Raw genomic sequence first — 15,962 nt, 5'->3', positions numbered from 1 at the left:
TCGGGATCCTATTGCGGCGAAAAAGGCGATGCACGGACGACCGCAATGCGCACTTCGTGAAGTCGTCGTACACTTCTGAGCATCGTCTCTTTCCACTGCTTAGCGGGCACTTTCGGGAGGGCGTCGCAAGATTGCCATCGTTATTTTTCATCTCCTTCTTCACGTCCATCACCAAACTCACGCTGATTCCAAGAAGATCGCTCATTGTCGCGACCGTTTCTTCAACGCTGCACTCCGGGTGTAGCTGCGCCGCAAGCGAACGTACGGGTTCCGGATCATCTCCCACCCGCAGCTGCAGATGACACGGAGCTTTCGTTTTTCTTGTACCATCGGCGTGGCGTGGATGGGAACGCACCACAATCCTACCGTTCTCGGATGGTGGAGGGATTGGCACCAAAGTGCCGCACCCCAGAGCAGCAAAACTCAACCAACCATCATCATTCAACTCCGAATCCTCAGTCGAGAACGATAACGCAGACTCACACGCGGCTTCTTCAGGCTCCAAACCAGAAAAGGGAACAGGCAATGCATAAAACCAGAAGCAAGCGGTTGAGGGAAAACCCGAAAGAGCAGAAATTTACCACCAGCAATAAAATTGAAACTCCCTACTCCGGCTAACGAATAAGTTTTTTAACGTGTTGCATTATATTGGCAAAAAAAGAATTTTTAGCTAAGGTTCTTATTTCGGCTCAAAATATAGGCGTCCTGAAGAACTACGTTTCGGCGCGGACTCGTTCAGAAAACCTTGGCTCCGAGCGCTGCCTGCAGGTGCAAGGCGGTCGGCCGCGACGTCACGTTGGTAGAGCGACACCATTGGCTGGAAGCGGGGTAGTGGAAGTGGGGGATTGGGCTATGCCCCTTTTTTCTTGACTTGTATTCGAGTATAGTTCACTATAACTGCAGCTAAATGCTCCCACAAAGCCGGTGTGTGCAACCGATCTAGGAATGCTGCGGCGCTGGCCTTGGGCAGTTGATGACGAAACGGCGTCGACGTCGTGCACAAGCGAAAGACAAAGTTGGGGGTGTCTTCTAAGATTTACCTCAAAACAGAAATTGTCATGGACGACGCTTCCGTAACTTCATTACCTACGGGTGAAACGTCTTTAATTTCACAGAAATGCTCTTACTACAGTCATCGGTAATCATTGATAGAATAAATACCGCATGATAGTAGAACGTTATTGCTTGTCGTGGAGAAGCATTGCTTTACAAGAATTGCAATGGTTGCTGGCTAGTTGGTAAATGGTTTTTCAAAAACTAATTCCTGCGTGGCTGAAGGACGCAAGACAGGAGGGTGCCCGAAACCTGTACTCAGCTTCACAACTGAAAGCTGCGGTCGGTTTACAACCTGCCACTTACGCTTGAAAAATCATGCACAGCTTCATCTAACGACGATGAGGGTTTATCGCAAAGCTCTATCGTATGGGTTTCCTTGGTTGCCTTCTGGATTTAAACTTTGACTAGTTGAGCGTCGAATTTGACCAGCACGCAGTTTGGTCTTTTGATCGCAGCGTCTTTGACTTTGACCATTTCCCATTCGATTTCGCAGGAAGAAAGCTTTGCGTTTAACCATCATAATATTAGACGGAGGGCTAGATGATTTTGCTGTTTAATGTTGAACTTCCTTGCCCAGTGTCGGAAACGTGTCTGTGCTGGAGGACTCGGGCTGATGCACCCATATTTGAGGCAACTAATCGCGCGTTTTTGGTGTCTTCACCAAGTATTACACGATTTTTGGGGTACTCTGTAAAGAATACTTAAAGGAGCCATGAAGAGAAAGCACAAGTTTGGTTCATTCAAAAGATTGTCTCGTTAGAATCATACTGACACCACTTTTAACGTAAACTTCGCTCAAATAAGCTACATAATTAGGAAAAACGGGAATGGTCATGCGACCCACCAGCTCATTTCCCGCAACTGAACCTATGATGTCACATGAGCTAAGCTCTGCGATTGGCGGAGGCTGGCAGAAGCAGACGCAAATTAGGTAGAGCTTACAAACTAGACGAACGAGCGATTTGCGCTTGGGCACATTCTTTACAAAGCAATAAGAATGATGGGACAAACAGTGGAAGTTACAAAAGCACATGTAAACATAGAAGTACTGATGCGTTCTGCTGTTCGTACTGCGCACAGCATGCTTGGTTTAGCCAGCTGCACAGCACTACGGGGCTTGGGGTTGTCTCAGACGACACTGGCCGATTGACGCAAGCAACGGTGTCTTACGTGACCCCATTTGTCGAGCGAGCACTGTTTCAGGGAACGAATATTTTCTCCCAGAACAAAAACAAGCCAGGTTTAAATGCGGGCAAAAACGAACCAAACGCTTGCCACGGTATGGTGGAGCCATCTAGGTTACGGAACGTAAAGAAACGCGGGAACAAACCACAACCGCTGTACAGGGTGGAGACAACCTTTGAACGGTCCCGTGCCGCCGCAATTGGGCCAACGGGCTCAACGCGTTATTCTTTTCGTTTCCCACGAGACCTAGCAACGCGAAACATACAATATGATTCAAACTTCTTCAGTAAACCGCGTTGCGGCGATAATTTTAGCGCGGTTTTGACACAATGACTTGCTTCGGCGGCGAGCGAGCAACCGAAAATGGCGGCGCCAGCGTATACGTGTCTCTACCCTGTACGGCGGATGCGTGAATGAAGGTATTCTAGGCTGCAGAGCGGTCGGTTCCCGTGATGTCACTTGGGACCACGAAAACGCACGATTGAGCGGGAAAATCAAAATTTTAACCTAAATTGTTTAATTTCTCAGTGAATAAAGCACCGTTTGTATCCGGACAAGCGCTGGGGGCACTATAAAACACGATATCTTTCGAATAAAACCAACTTGCATTTTCTCTTCATGGCTCTTTTAAGCATTAAAAAACACCGGCTGACGTTAACGCTGCCACATTTTTTAACTATCGGTGCCAGCCTTTATTCTACGCAGGTAGTAAAACGGGAAGGGGAGGAGGGATGGTGGATGGTTTGTAGCTTGGGCTGTTGAGTTGGTGAATAACTTTGGCTCTTGATAAAATGACCACCACAAATGTGGGATTTCCACTTCGGCTTTCAGGCTCCCATGTTGTCACAGTGTCGCTCACCAAAACCGAAGGCACAAAGCTCACGGTTACAGAAAGTGTACACTACTGCAACATTTCTACGGCTACACGGTAATCCATCTCGTATGCAGGTGCCTTTCTATTTAAAGCACACGTGTCGAGGTATCCCAGCGCTAAGGCTGGCGTGGAAAGCGTAGTCATTGAAACCAGTGAAGATAATTTAAAGTGGTAGAAATGAATAATAATATTGCTAATAGCTTTATTCCTGCTCAGATCGCGCAGAGCCAGGCGCAGAGCGCTGCAAAAAGCGCTCGTGTCAATGGAGCCCATTCCCAACCTTACAAGCATCCAATAAGTTTGCGTAGCCGTTAGTGCATTTAAGAAGAAAATAATACTACTAATAGTAGTTTTATTCGTACTCAGAACGGGAGTTGCCAAGCGCAGATCGCTGCAAAAAGCGCTCATCCCATTGCAGCCGATACCCAACTTTAGATGCGTCCGACAAGTTTACGTAGTCATTACTGCATCTAAGAACCCAACACATCTGTCTAGACTTTGTTTCACCGCACATATACGCTCACAACACCACCAAAACGTTCAAAGCACCGAATCAAACACGACAAAAACAACGGGAGGCTGTGTAGTCCAATGCACCGGCTCATTCCACTGACGAGGTGAGCGCCGAGTGGTGGCGCCACCCGTCCAGCTGCCCGGTCCCTATGGAGGGACAAGGCGAGTGAATGAGATGCAGTCGCATCTAAAATAAATGCATGCCGCAGCTAACTTTTGATGGCACTGCACTGTTTTGCGTTCGTGGTGCAGTGGCTCGGGAATTGAACAATGAGCTGGCTGCCAAGAAGGGCCTTTGTTTAACGAAGTCATGGATAAGTCATTTCGCGGATTCTGTGCTTGTAGCAAACAATAGATATACCACCAGAATTCGTCTCCAATGATACACATTAAGTGCAAGCATTGTGTGGGCTGGGAAAATTACTGGCAGAGTTCTAATATTAACAAAAATTAAGAAGATAGGCAGGTCCAACCATTCTATAGACCAGTTGCCCTTGCACAAAAATTTTGGCAACCCGATTTTTTCGTTTTTTTTTTTCTTTCTTTTATCGCCGGGCACCTCTGCGCTTGTAGAAATCTGCAGAGCGGGCAGCACTGAGCATGGTTAGGGCGTGACCCAGGTGTCCACCATTATTTGCTCAAGTTGCTGCACCCCACATGCAAAGCTATGTCGCAATGTGACGCCGGCACACACGGGGAGCAGGTGCTCGTGTGAGCCGAGCACACAGTGGCCGCAGATACTATCTCGTGCCGCATCGCTAACAAATGTTTTCAGCGCTCTTGCGGCTTGGCGACAAGGCAAGCATGCGAGCAAGCAGAGGGCAACATATCACAGTGGGACACGCATCCTCGCTCCCGACATCTCAACTGCGCATGTCCGTGCGTTTTCCACGGCCACTGCCAGGTGACGGCACCGGTATCTTCGGCCGTGCGTTCCGCGGTTCGTATTTGAATAGTCCATAACTGTACGTGTCATGCAGTGAAGCCCCTTTGTTGCATTGCTGGCAAGATTTCACAAAACTATGGCAATCAGGAGAAATGCCAGTTTCAGGAAAGGCTTTGTGGAGCCCTAAAATGCATTCACGGACTTTAATTTGGCAACCAATGCCCTAAAGCGGTGGTTCTCAGCCATTGATGTGCCGGGACCCCTTGTGGGCCAGTAGAAGCGATGGGGGAGCCCTTCTTGTGGGGGTTAGGGGGAGAAATCAGTTACCACTATTGGAGCATGAAACTTCACTGTTTTTTACTGTACTTTACTTCACTTTAATGTATAAAAGTATCACGTCTCTTCGGTTTAGACAGTTCAATAGTACAATGAAGAGCTGCACTTTAAACGAGTTGCATATAGTGGCCACATTCAACCTGTTTGGTACTTGGTTTTCATTATGCAAACCTGGAAAAAGTATGCTCACATGCATACGTTGCAGGAAACTGTAACAGACGCATTGCAGTTACCCCATGGAGAAGGGAGAACATTTCTCCAGTTCAATTGAAATGCCTCAGTGCTGACAGCAGCAAACTTCGCCTCATCACTGTGTTCTCTGGAGATCCATCAATTCATTTTCAGCCTTGTCGCGCTCATGCGCAAAGCAGTTGTCGGGCCCAGCCCAACGCAGCCTAACACGGCAACACGGCCGTAGCGGTCCGCTGTTAGGAACGCCCTTCTTGGGTTTCCCAGGTTAAATATGGCAGTTTTTCTCACAAGTGGGTAAAAGGTACGGCTGTTCCAGTCCGGACCTTTTACCCACTTTTCGGACTGGAAAATTCGGAAAGTGGGTGAAAGGTCTGGGCCGGGAAACGTTAATGGCAGTTTCAGACTCAGGGAAGTATTAAGAAGAAATTAAAAAGACCTTTAAAAATTGGCGGCGTTGATATCCGACAGTGATATGGCTACACAGTGCTAAAAGCATTACTCCAGTGTTAGAAAGCAATGACCTCCAGCGAAATGGGGAGCCATCACGCTGCCCACTAGCAGGAGGTGATGTATAGGGGTCTCTCACGTAATAGAACAGAGAGCCGAATTACGATTCCTCACTCTCTTGGTCAACCATGATGTTTCTGTTTGCCTGTCGCTGGTCTGAAAAAGGATCATGGTCCCTATCCTTATGAGGGGCACACGTATGGTCATGCACACAATGGCGCATGCTGACATGTGCGCATGCATGAAGTTCTTTGACAGGTACGCTGCAGAGAAAACATTTATAAATAAGAGCAAGCATTACTTAAATCGAGGAAAGAAAATATCTGCAAAAAAAGAATGTATATTAATAAAACTGGGCAATGCTTGAACTACTGAAACAATTTATCAAAGCAGCCGCGTAAGAACAGATCATGCAACATGCGTATTGGTATGCCACTTTACTCTTTCGGACCGCCTGAAAAAGTGATGAAAAGGGGAGGTCTCGGTACAAATTTTTATTGCATAAAGCAAAGGCCCCATCATGCCTTAGCATAGCTAATTATATGTTCTTTGACATACAATACCAAGTTTTACTTCAACACTGACGATAGAACCATAAAAAAATCTGAAAGTAAGAACTTCATAAAAAAACTACAGAAAAAGATAGAAAAAAACGTAAATGAATTAAATATTTAAAAAAGAATAAAATTATTTCAGGATATGCAAAATCTAACACAATGCTTCGTTTCATCATCGAGAAAGTTTAATGCGGCTAGGTGTAACTGGTTTTTTGTTTCGTGTGTGATCTCTTTGGCACTAGGGCCATGGCTACATCGTCGCCCAGGTACACGCCGGGCTCTCGTCTCGGCGAAAACTTGATCCGTTTCTGCGCTGGTGGCAGGAGATCACCACCATAGGTAGTTAACGAACAAATATAAACCAGCCAGAACTTATTTCGAGCGCACATACATACTCCAGAGCCAATTGAAACTGACACCAACACCCACCTTTGAGCGTGATTTGATGTCCCAGGCTGATCGACACCCGAATCCTCACTCGAGCTGAAGTCCGAACTCTAAAGCCGCATTCCGACTCTTCACTGCCACCCTCATTGTTAAAATCCACTGTAGAAGGCGAAGATATGCGAGACGAGACGAGGCGGATTTCTTATCGCGCTCGCGCGAGTATGACGCCATGTTTGTTTCCATTCGAAACCACTGCCCGTCAGAATAAAATATCTCATGCGCTGCCGCCTGGCGATAAAAAAAAAAAGAAACTTCACAAAAGAGAAAACTCAAAGTTTTCAAACCATCTCCTTGATGTCGCTAGGTGTTCCATCGAGCGAAAAGTTGTGTTCTGCAGGCTCGCGAAACCATCGATCATATGTGATCGATGGCCTATGGAGCGGTCCCGAAAGAGTTAAAGAAGTGTTGGAGTTCTGGGTAATTCACATGGCACTTGAGCATAACGCTTGTGGCTAACATAACCAGGGCTCCCCAACACTGCTTATCCCTACTGCACTTTTTTATAAGCAGTCAAATGAACAAACCAATAAAAAGTCTCCACAGGTAATGACTTGAAGTTTATGTTACCAGCACTCGATGACATTTCTTAGCCTTATGGTACTCCTTTCAAAGCACGACCGGCATTATAGATAGCGACCTGCCCACGCCCGCCGATACAGCGTGGTGAACATGTTTTTTTCTTTTTTTTTTTTTTTTTTTTTCCGTTTGCTAGGCCTGCCATTGTTATTTCATATTGCTCTCGATGCGCTATGCTCAGCACCCGGCCGCCGGCGTCTATCGAAAGAGCACCCACCTGGATATCGTCCGCAAAAAACTGTCCACAGCTGCTAGCGCTTTGCTAATGGGTTCCAGGAATTCCTCGTGTTGTAGCACGTCGCACATCCAAAAGAGCAAAACAAAAAATATTCAGCTGGTTTCGTCCTATAGCATGGAGCAGAAAAAATGACCACGAGGAAGCACTTTGCGCGCACTATTTTATGTACAGAAACACTCGGTGCATGGTGAATTCTCATTGGCTTATGACGCACAGCACGAGTATAACAAAAAAAAAAAGCAGCATGCGTCAGAAATTTCCTGCGGGGTCTTGGTTGGCCTTCAACTTCTGTGGAGGCAGTGGTGCAGCAGTGTGAACAGTGATTCTTGATAAATCCCGGGCCTACTTCACTAATGTGAAACCTGGGGAGGGGCGAAGCACGCAGTGTACAAGTGCATTCTTGGTGCCTTGGCTTTTCGCCCATGGAGATGAACCCTTTGGGGGGGTAGGGGCATACCGCTTTGCTGTAAAAGTCTCTTGTCATTGAAGTGCAAAGTGTTCAAGTGTGAGGCATTGGAAAATGAGTGTCCCGGCATGCTCTTCTAGTACGCGTTACGTTCTAGAACAAGGTGTTGGAAAATAAGCGTCCCGGTGCTTTAGTACCGTGACTACATGATGCTATGACGACATGAGACGCTGACAGCCCGAGGCGGTTGTAGGTAATAGTCGCCTTAAAGGAGCCATGAAGACAGAATACAAGTTTGTTTTATTCGAAAGATTTCGCGTTGTATAGTGCCCCCAGCGCTTGTCCGGCAGCAAATGACGCCGTATTCACTGAGAAGTGGCTCAGTTTAGGTTAAAATTTTGATTCTCCCGCCAAATCGTGGGTTTTCATAATGTCACCAATGACGTCAGAAGCGCGTGTATTCAAGCGAACTTCCACTGCGTCATTCGGGTTTGCGGCCTTGCTGTCCGTCAGCCCTCCCAGATGGCGCTGCCATAGTCATCCCCGAACCATTGTCCACCATTGCTTTGTTTTTGAGCGTATTTGCACCTGGCTTGTTTTTCTTACTATAAAAAGTGATCGGCTCGTGAAAACTGGGGTATCCTCGACAAACAGGGTCACGTAAGGCAACGCCGCTTACGCCAATCGGCCAGTGTCCTGCAAAACAACTTCAAAGCGGCGGAGTGCTGTGCAGCTAAAACAAGCATAGTGCGCCCTGTACTAACAGCAGAGCGCATCGGTACTTCTATGCTTACGCGCGTTTTCGTAACTGCTGTAAAATGAATACGCGTTACACTCGAGCACAAATAGTTCATTCGGAAAGCCTTTAAGCCGTGCCTAATTTGCGTTTGCTTTTTCCGTCCTAAGCCAATCGCACAGCTAAGCTCATGAGACATCATAGGTTCTGTTGCGGGAAATGAGCTAGTGGGTCGCATGGCCATTTCGTATTTTCCTAGTTATGTAGCTTATCTGAGAGGAGTGTGCGTTAACAGTGGTGTCAGTATGATTCTAACGAGGCAATCTTTTGAATGAACCGAACTTGTGTTTTGTCCTCATGGCTCCTTTAAGCAGGAGGCTCGGCGACAAACCTAGCCAAAAGAAACGTGCTTGCGAAAGAATATGCTGAAAGATCCTGTGATATTTTTGCATCGCACTGTACATGATTGTATTTGTTGCGTACAGTTGAGCAAACCCAGCAGCCACACGGTAAGGCTAATTTGTTTCGTTAGGTTCCGATAGCTGCGGTACAGGGGCAGTGGCTCAAAAAGATCTCCCGAAGGGAACTGTGGTTCGCTCCGCAAGCATTGATGTGGGGCGGCCGCCATACCCAACTTTGCCATTTGTTGGGCTGCTAAGCCGCCCTGACAGAGCTCCTACAAGTGTGGCGCTCCAGCTCTGGTGAAGACACCTCAGCCGCTGAAACGGTGGCCATCGATTAGTGTTCCCTTTGCTGGAAAAACAATATATTTCCCCCCTTACGTAGTGCCCTAGGGCCTTTAGGGATCCGATAAATGAAATGAAATCAAGAATGACGGCGCTTCCACACACAGAATGGCCCTGTCGGGGTGTTTATACAAATTTGAGCCGCCTTAGGGAACTTTTGCATGTGCATAGATGAGCTTCATGTAAAAAGGAAGGTCCTCGACAAAAAGCGAAAGTCGGCAAAGTTTCCCCGTGTTCGAATGAACGAAAATGCTTTAAAATAAAGAATGGTAGTCAAGCAGGCGCATATGGTAGCAGTTGGGTTTACTTGGGTTGCATAGCTAAGAAACGGTTCTGGATTTAACCGTGAATTCTCTTTGCTGGCCGGTATTATCGGTATTGATCGGTACAGCTGGCATGGATTAGTACGGCCGCTACATTCCATGCGAGCAGTCGCAGGCCCCACTGCGAGCAAAGTGAAGCTGGTGAGTTTGGGGATTGAACTTAGCCCCACCTGACTGAGCGCACTTTCCCTACACGGCAATTTCTGGCTCGCTGGCTCCCATTGTCGCCGGCTGCGATGGGCAGGTCACTATCTATAAAGCCGGTCATGTTTCAGAGCAGGAGCAGAAGAAAATGCTTCCATAGCATTTTGGTGCTTCCAAATGACCTCACAGGAGCTTGACGCTGACCACTGGCTGTATTGATGAACCTCCTGCCCGTCATATCCAGGGACCCCTGCTGCACTCTGCCACCGCTGAGTGCCCGCTTCCTGATCCGGAGCAACCGTCCATGGAGTCCTGTTCGTGCAGCCACAGCGAAAGCTGCAGAAGGAGGCGTGGGTCCCAGGGACGATCAATGAGCCATGGTGGCCAATCCAGGATACCATGGCACAGCCAGGAGGTCAGAAACTTCCGCAAGAACCAAGCTCCTCCTATATCCGGGCCCCAGAGCACCACCTGCTTCAAGGTGAGCTGTGCTGAGCACTTTTTCCTCCCCTCCATTCCAGTGGCACCTCCCCTTACCATGCCTCACACCCACACAAATACTTACAGTGCCTGGCACGCTCCAGGCGATGAGAACCGAACTGCAGGCCCAAAAGGATCCCCACACTGCGGGCCAAACTGGATGAGCTCCGACAACACACGAGCCATACAACATGCACTGCATTGACACCATCACCAAAGTCCTTGCCCAACTGCGCTGGTATCACAAGTCCCTGCAGCATGAACGCTGCACCCTCGTACTTGAAAACACCTGCAAGGGGCTCAAACTAGTCCAGCCCGAGCTGAATCTCTCATTCTTGTAGGCTAAGAGCGAGGCAGACACAGGACGAGACAAGAGGTGGGACTTGTCCTCGTCCCATCTCTTGTCTCGTCCTGTGTCTGCCTCGCGCTTAGCCTTCAAGAATGCATCACCACCAAGCCCAACTTTACACTCTCGTTGAATCTCTCACTTCACTCTGCAGGCATGCGTGTTGATAGAGATCACTCAGACTTACGCCACGTCTATCCATACCCTAGACCCGCAACAGATCACCCCATTAAGGCCCCATCATCATCATCATCACCACCACCACTACCAGCCTATCTATGCCCACTGCAAGGCAAAGGCCTCTCCCATACATCTCCAATTATCCCGGTCCTGTGCTAACTGCGACCAATTTATTCCTGCAAACTTCTTGATCTGATCTGCCCGTCTAACTTTCTGCTGCCCCCTGCCACGCTTGCCTTCTCTAGGGATCCACTCTGTTACCCTTAATGACCAACGGTTATCTTGCCCCCACGTCCATTTCTTCTTCTTAATTTCTACTAATATGTCCTTAACCCACGTTTGTTCTTTGACCCACTCCGCTCTCTTCTTGTCCCATAATGTTACACCTATCATCCTCCGTTCCATTGCTCGTTGAGTCGTCCTCAATTTAAGTTGAACCCTCTTAGTGAGCCTCCAGTTTCTGCCCCGTAGGTGAGCACCGGTAATATCTAGCTGTCATACACTTTCTTCTTCAGGGACAATGGTAGGCTGCCATTCATTATCTGAGAATGCCTGCCGAATGCACTCGAGCCCATTCTTATCTTTCGAATTATTTCTACCTCGTAATTGTGATCTGGGGTCACAACTTGGCCTAAGTAGATACCGTATTCCCTTACCACTTCCACTGCCTCGCCACCTATCTCAAACCGCTGTGCTGTCCCGAGGTTATTGATCATTACTTTAGTTTTCTGCGTATTAATTTTCAGGCCCACGGTTCTACTCTGTTTGTCCAGTGTGGTAAGCATGCTTTGCAATTCGTCACCCAAGTTACTTAGCAAGGCAACGTCATCAGCAAATCTGACGTTACTGAGGTATTCTCCATTAACCCTTTGAGGGTCGAATTTTTTCGCAAATGCGACTCCCCAGGATCGATTTTTTTTTCTTGCTGATTTAAATTCTTCGGATGAATCTATCTCAAAAAAAATTCAAGTAATTTTTTTAGGATGACCATAAAGTCACAAAAAACTGTTTATGTTGTTACATATATGTGGTTTATTCATGAGTAACACAAGAAAAATTCTAAATAAAAACGAGAGAGTAACAAGCCGGCACCTTTTGAGTAAATCAAAATCAGATAGACATCAGTTTCGTGGGTGCAAAAAGCGCGAAGCACCCGGAGGACGATACCAAAACCATCCGCTGCGTGCACGGCCGGATGCGGGAGCGACAGACGGTGCACCGCTCATAAAATACAAAAAAAAGGAGAAAAGAGCCTCACCAGTTTCGCAGGCGACCTTGGTCCGTGGCAGGCGCATAAAGCGAGAGGTGCCCGGCGCCAGGTGGGCGATACCCAGCGCACCCCCTCGTTAGCGGATGCGCAAACGATAGCCGGCGCGTCACTGAAGTAAATCATAAAAAAATAAAAAGAGCCATCAGCTTAAGAAAAAAATTTGACATACGTATTTCTTAAGTGGGGCAGCACATGCCAAGCAAGAGAAGTTGGCGAAAAAGGTGATACAAGCAATGCCGTACAAAAAAAAAGATACAAGCAATGCCAAACATGCACGTCATTGACCATTTCGAAAGTGTTTGCCGATGCCGTGCATTTACGGCCGTGACCCTCAAAGGGTTAACCCTTACTCTCACCTGTTCCCAAGAATACCTCTTGTAAACATGCTGTGAATAACATTGGAGAGATTGTGTCTCCCTGTCTGACACCCTTCCTTATAGGTACTTTACTGCTCTCCTTATGGAGGATGATGGTTGCTGTGGACCCACTGTAAATATCCTCTAGTATTCTTACATAATGCTCGTCTACACCCTGGTTCCGTAATGCCTGAATGACTGCTGAGGTTTCGACCAAGTCAAATGCTTTCTTTTAGTCTATGAGGGCAATATATATGGGTTCAGTATACTCCGTGCACCTCTCTGCCACCTGATTGCTCGTGTGAATATGGTCCATTGTTGAATAGCCTTTACGAAACCCTGCTTGTTCTTTAGGTTGACTGAAATCTAAGGTGGTAGAAATTCTGTTAGCGATTACCTTTGTAAATACCTTGTAGACGACTACTGACAGTAAGCTGATCGGCCTGTAATTTTTCAAGTCCTTCATGTCACCTTTCTTATGGATTAAGATGGTGTTCGCGTTCTTCCAAGATTCCGGTACACTCGCGGTCATTAGGCTTTGCGCGTACAAGTTTGCCAGTTTTATTAGTACAATTTGCCCGCCATCCTTCAAGAGGTCTGCTGTTATCTGACCTTCACCAGGTGCTTTGCCTCCTTTCATTTCTTTCAAAGCCTTCCTTACTTCTTCTGTCTTTACTGTTGGGATCCCTAACTCCTCTGAAACCTTCTCCAAAAGGCCTTTCTGGCTGCTCCCAGCCTGCTACAAAAGGCAATTTTGCCTGCCTGCTCCCAGGATGCTCCAAAGCCCATGTGCCCTGTTCTGCCCCTGTTACCTGTTAAACGGCACACAACCATCAGTCTGCAACAAATTGTGGAGGACGACTCTCAGTTCTCCACATCTTAATTGAGTGTCCAGCATTTGAGGACGCTAGATGCCAGCACTTTTCTGAGATTTATAGATATATCTCTACACCCATCACTATTTTTAGCAGACAAACCTGTTTCCTCCAAATTGCCTTTTAACGTAAATTCATGATATTGGATTTTAAAGACTGATTGCCTACCATATGTAACTCCACACCCTCTTGGCTACGAATGTGATTGTGGGGATTTCCTGGTAGTGGCGGTGGACGTATATGCTCACCCTGGCTTCAGTTGGGATGTTCAGCTCGAGATTCATAGTTGATGCTGAGGGAGCTTAAACTGTGTCGCCCAGTCAGGCTCTTGGGTATAACAACTTCCTTTTAATTTTTGTTGCTATGGCGTGAATACTATATGTACGGAAAATGCCATTTGCCAAGGTTTATGTAATTTCATCTCTCTCTCTCTCTCTCTCTCTCCCCACCCCCCAGTCAGGTTGGGCTCCGCGTATAAGATTGCCCCCCTAAACTTTGCGTCCCAACATTTGGGAAAAAGTCAATTATATGGTGCAATATTCAATAACCGTGTTGATAGCATGCGGCTCAGCAAATTTCAGGATGCCCTGCAACCAAACTCCAGCGCCTCAACACTCTCTGATGGATGGCAATCGAAGCTGCCCTGGGCCTTCCGCCCTGGGCCTCCCCCACATAATATCTCCTTCAATTGGGTGGCTACAATGCCATAGGGAAGATCATTAACCGAGCAGATTTAGGGGAAATCCCCAAGGTAGAGTAAGTTTCTACAAAGGAAAATTTGACATCCACCTCAATGCATCCTTGCGGCTACGAAGGAAAGCTGTACAGCTTTCTCAGAAACTTCGCAGTTGGAGAACAATTGATATTCTGGTCCAGGATGAGGTGGATGTCAAAGTTTCCTTTGCAGAGAAGATCATCATTGAAGCCCACTGAGCTGGCCAGCTAGGTGCCTGCCTGAGCACCATCTGCACTGGTCGCTACATGCTCCCCCTCCTGTGAAATCCCACACCTCTCCGACAAGTTGGCGAGCTTATCAAGAACACGTGCACGGAGCACAACCAGGGCAGGTGTTGCCTGTGCCAAAGCGCTAGCCGGCCAATACGGCCATGACCCACTTCTACTCTGCACCGATGCTGCCAGTTATCGAGGCAACCCCAATGCCTAAGTGGCGGTGGCAACTACAGCTGCTGGCAGTGCGCACGTAACGTGCTCTGTACGCAACGACTCCAGCAGGGTGGCCGGCCAAGCCTTTGCTGTGCCCCACATCACCCGGTCCGCAGAAACTGACGACGTTATAACAGTCTCCCAAGCCACCTGCCGTGCATACTCATCTGCACTCCTCCCCGTCCAAGCAAACAACATTTTCCAGCACTGTGAGCTATCGATGCTTCCCCTCATTCTATTGTATGGGCCCCTGGCCATGCCTACCTTCGATTGCACACGTGCGCACCTGAGGATTGACCCACCGGGCATCAGAGGGGGAAGGACAGGGAATCAGCTTCCATCACCCCATTCCTTGAACCTTTCGACTATCCACTCGCCCTCACCTACTGCTGCATTACACGCAAATAAAAACACTAACTCCACTGTCCCACCACTCATTATCCCATGCTGACACCACGTCACGGTGGGAGCTCCAGAAACACACATTTCCAAGCTTTCACCAGGGACACCTGTTCTTTCCCAGCCACCGCACTGGCAGCTACCTCGCTTGTAATGACCCCGCTCCCACCCTCTAACATTCAGCGCGGGAGTGCCTGTGCCCAGACTGGCACACCCCTGTACCCACCCCCACCCTCTCCTCTTTGAAGGCTGCTTTAATTGTTGCGCACTGCCCCAATTTTTTTGTCGTGTAATTACTTCATAAAACCAACTTGCCCCATCAGCCTAAGCATGAGGTGCTAACTGCTGCGGGTAATAAGTCTGTGGCAGCTTGCCACAGTACTTATGGGAAAGGAACCTAGGATGAGAAATGTGAGGGAAATTCAGTGTTGCTCTGTGCCTTAGATCATTTGTGCCTGCATTTGATGGGCAAATATATTCGTTAATTGTGTCTAGGTGAATAATATCGCTTTTGATTGCCTCTCACACAGAGCTTTAATTTTTGCCTTTATATATAGTCCCTTTTTCGTGCTGTTTTTCTATGCAGGTGATGCACACATACAATTCTTTCACGCAGCGTCGTCGTCGTGCCAAGAAGTTGTGAGCCCGTTTGAAGAAGGATGGCAAGTTTGGCAAGTTGGTTCAGATTCATGATTAAAAACAGTGCAAAAGACACAAACGAACGAAAGAAGAAAGACGGCACAGATCTGAAATTTTGTTCGAACGGAGCGCATATTCATACCAGCAACGAAACACACACACAATCTCTTGTCACGGTAAAAGCAAACCATTGACCAAAAACAAAAATCTGCCAGTACTACTGCACGTGTGATGCTCTGGAGCCAACAAATAACTGCACTACGTTATGAGAAAGAAACAAAATAAAATTTCCTGTCTAGCACTGATTTGGATGGAGCCCTTGCATCCTTCCCCTCATTTCTTTGTGGCGGCACCTGCCACAAAAGTTGTTAGAGTACTCGTGCCTGCGTGTATAACATGTATATGCAGGTAGATCATTTGTGATTTAATTGCTGCTTTTGGACCCATTAACAAACAGTTACTTCAAGAATTGCCCACTAATTGACTGTAGCTATCTTTCTGCACATCCTGCAAATAAAGTTGCACCTCTGC

At 47.5% G+C, this 15,962-nt stretch overlaps 1 long non-coding RNA gene across 5 annotated transcripts in view; it reads left to right on the top strand.

The window, feature by feature from the left end:
• The window catches only part of LOC144162946 (uncharacterized), a 39,978-nt gene extending 24,221 nt beyond the window's left edge, over positions 1-15,757 (top strand). For 4 of the 5 annotated variants that reach the window (XR_013320809.1, XR_013320801.1, XR_013320802.1 and 1 more), the window contains 2 exons: positions 9,967-10,203; positions 15,379-15,757. This is a non-coding gene — a long non-coding RNA (uncharacterized LOC144162946). The remainder of the gene's footprint in view (positions 1-9,966; positions 10,204-15,378) is intronic. The other variant, XR_013320812.1, reaches the window with a different exon arrangement.
• The last annotated feature ends 205 nt before the right edge of the window (positions 15,758-15,962 follow it).

This window comes from Haemaphysalis longicornis, unplaced genomic scaffold (genome assembly GCF_048455015.1).
Source record: "Haemaphysalis longicornis isolate Haplotype H1 unplaced genomic scaffold, Haemaphysalis longicornis Haplotype H1 scaffold_1, whole genome shotgun sequence".
NCBI classification, from domain to species: Eukaryota; Metazoa; Arthropoda; class Arachnida; order Ixodida; family Ixodidae; genus Haemaphysalis; species Haemaphysalis longicornis.
This window is presented reverse-complemented; position numbering and strand designations above follow the sequence as displayed.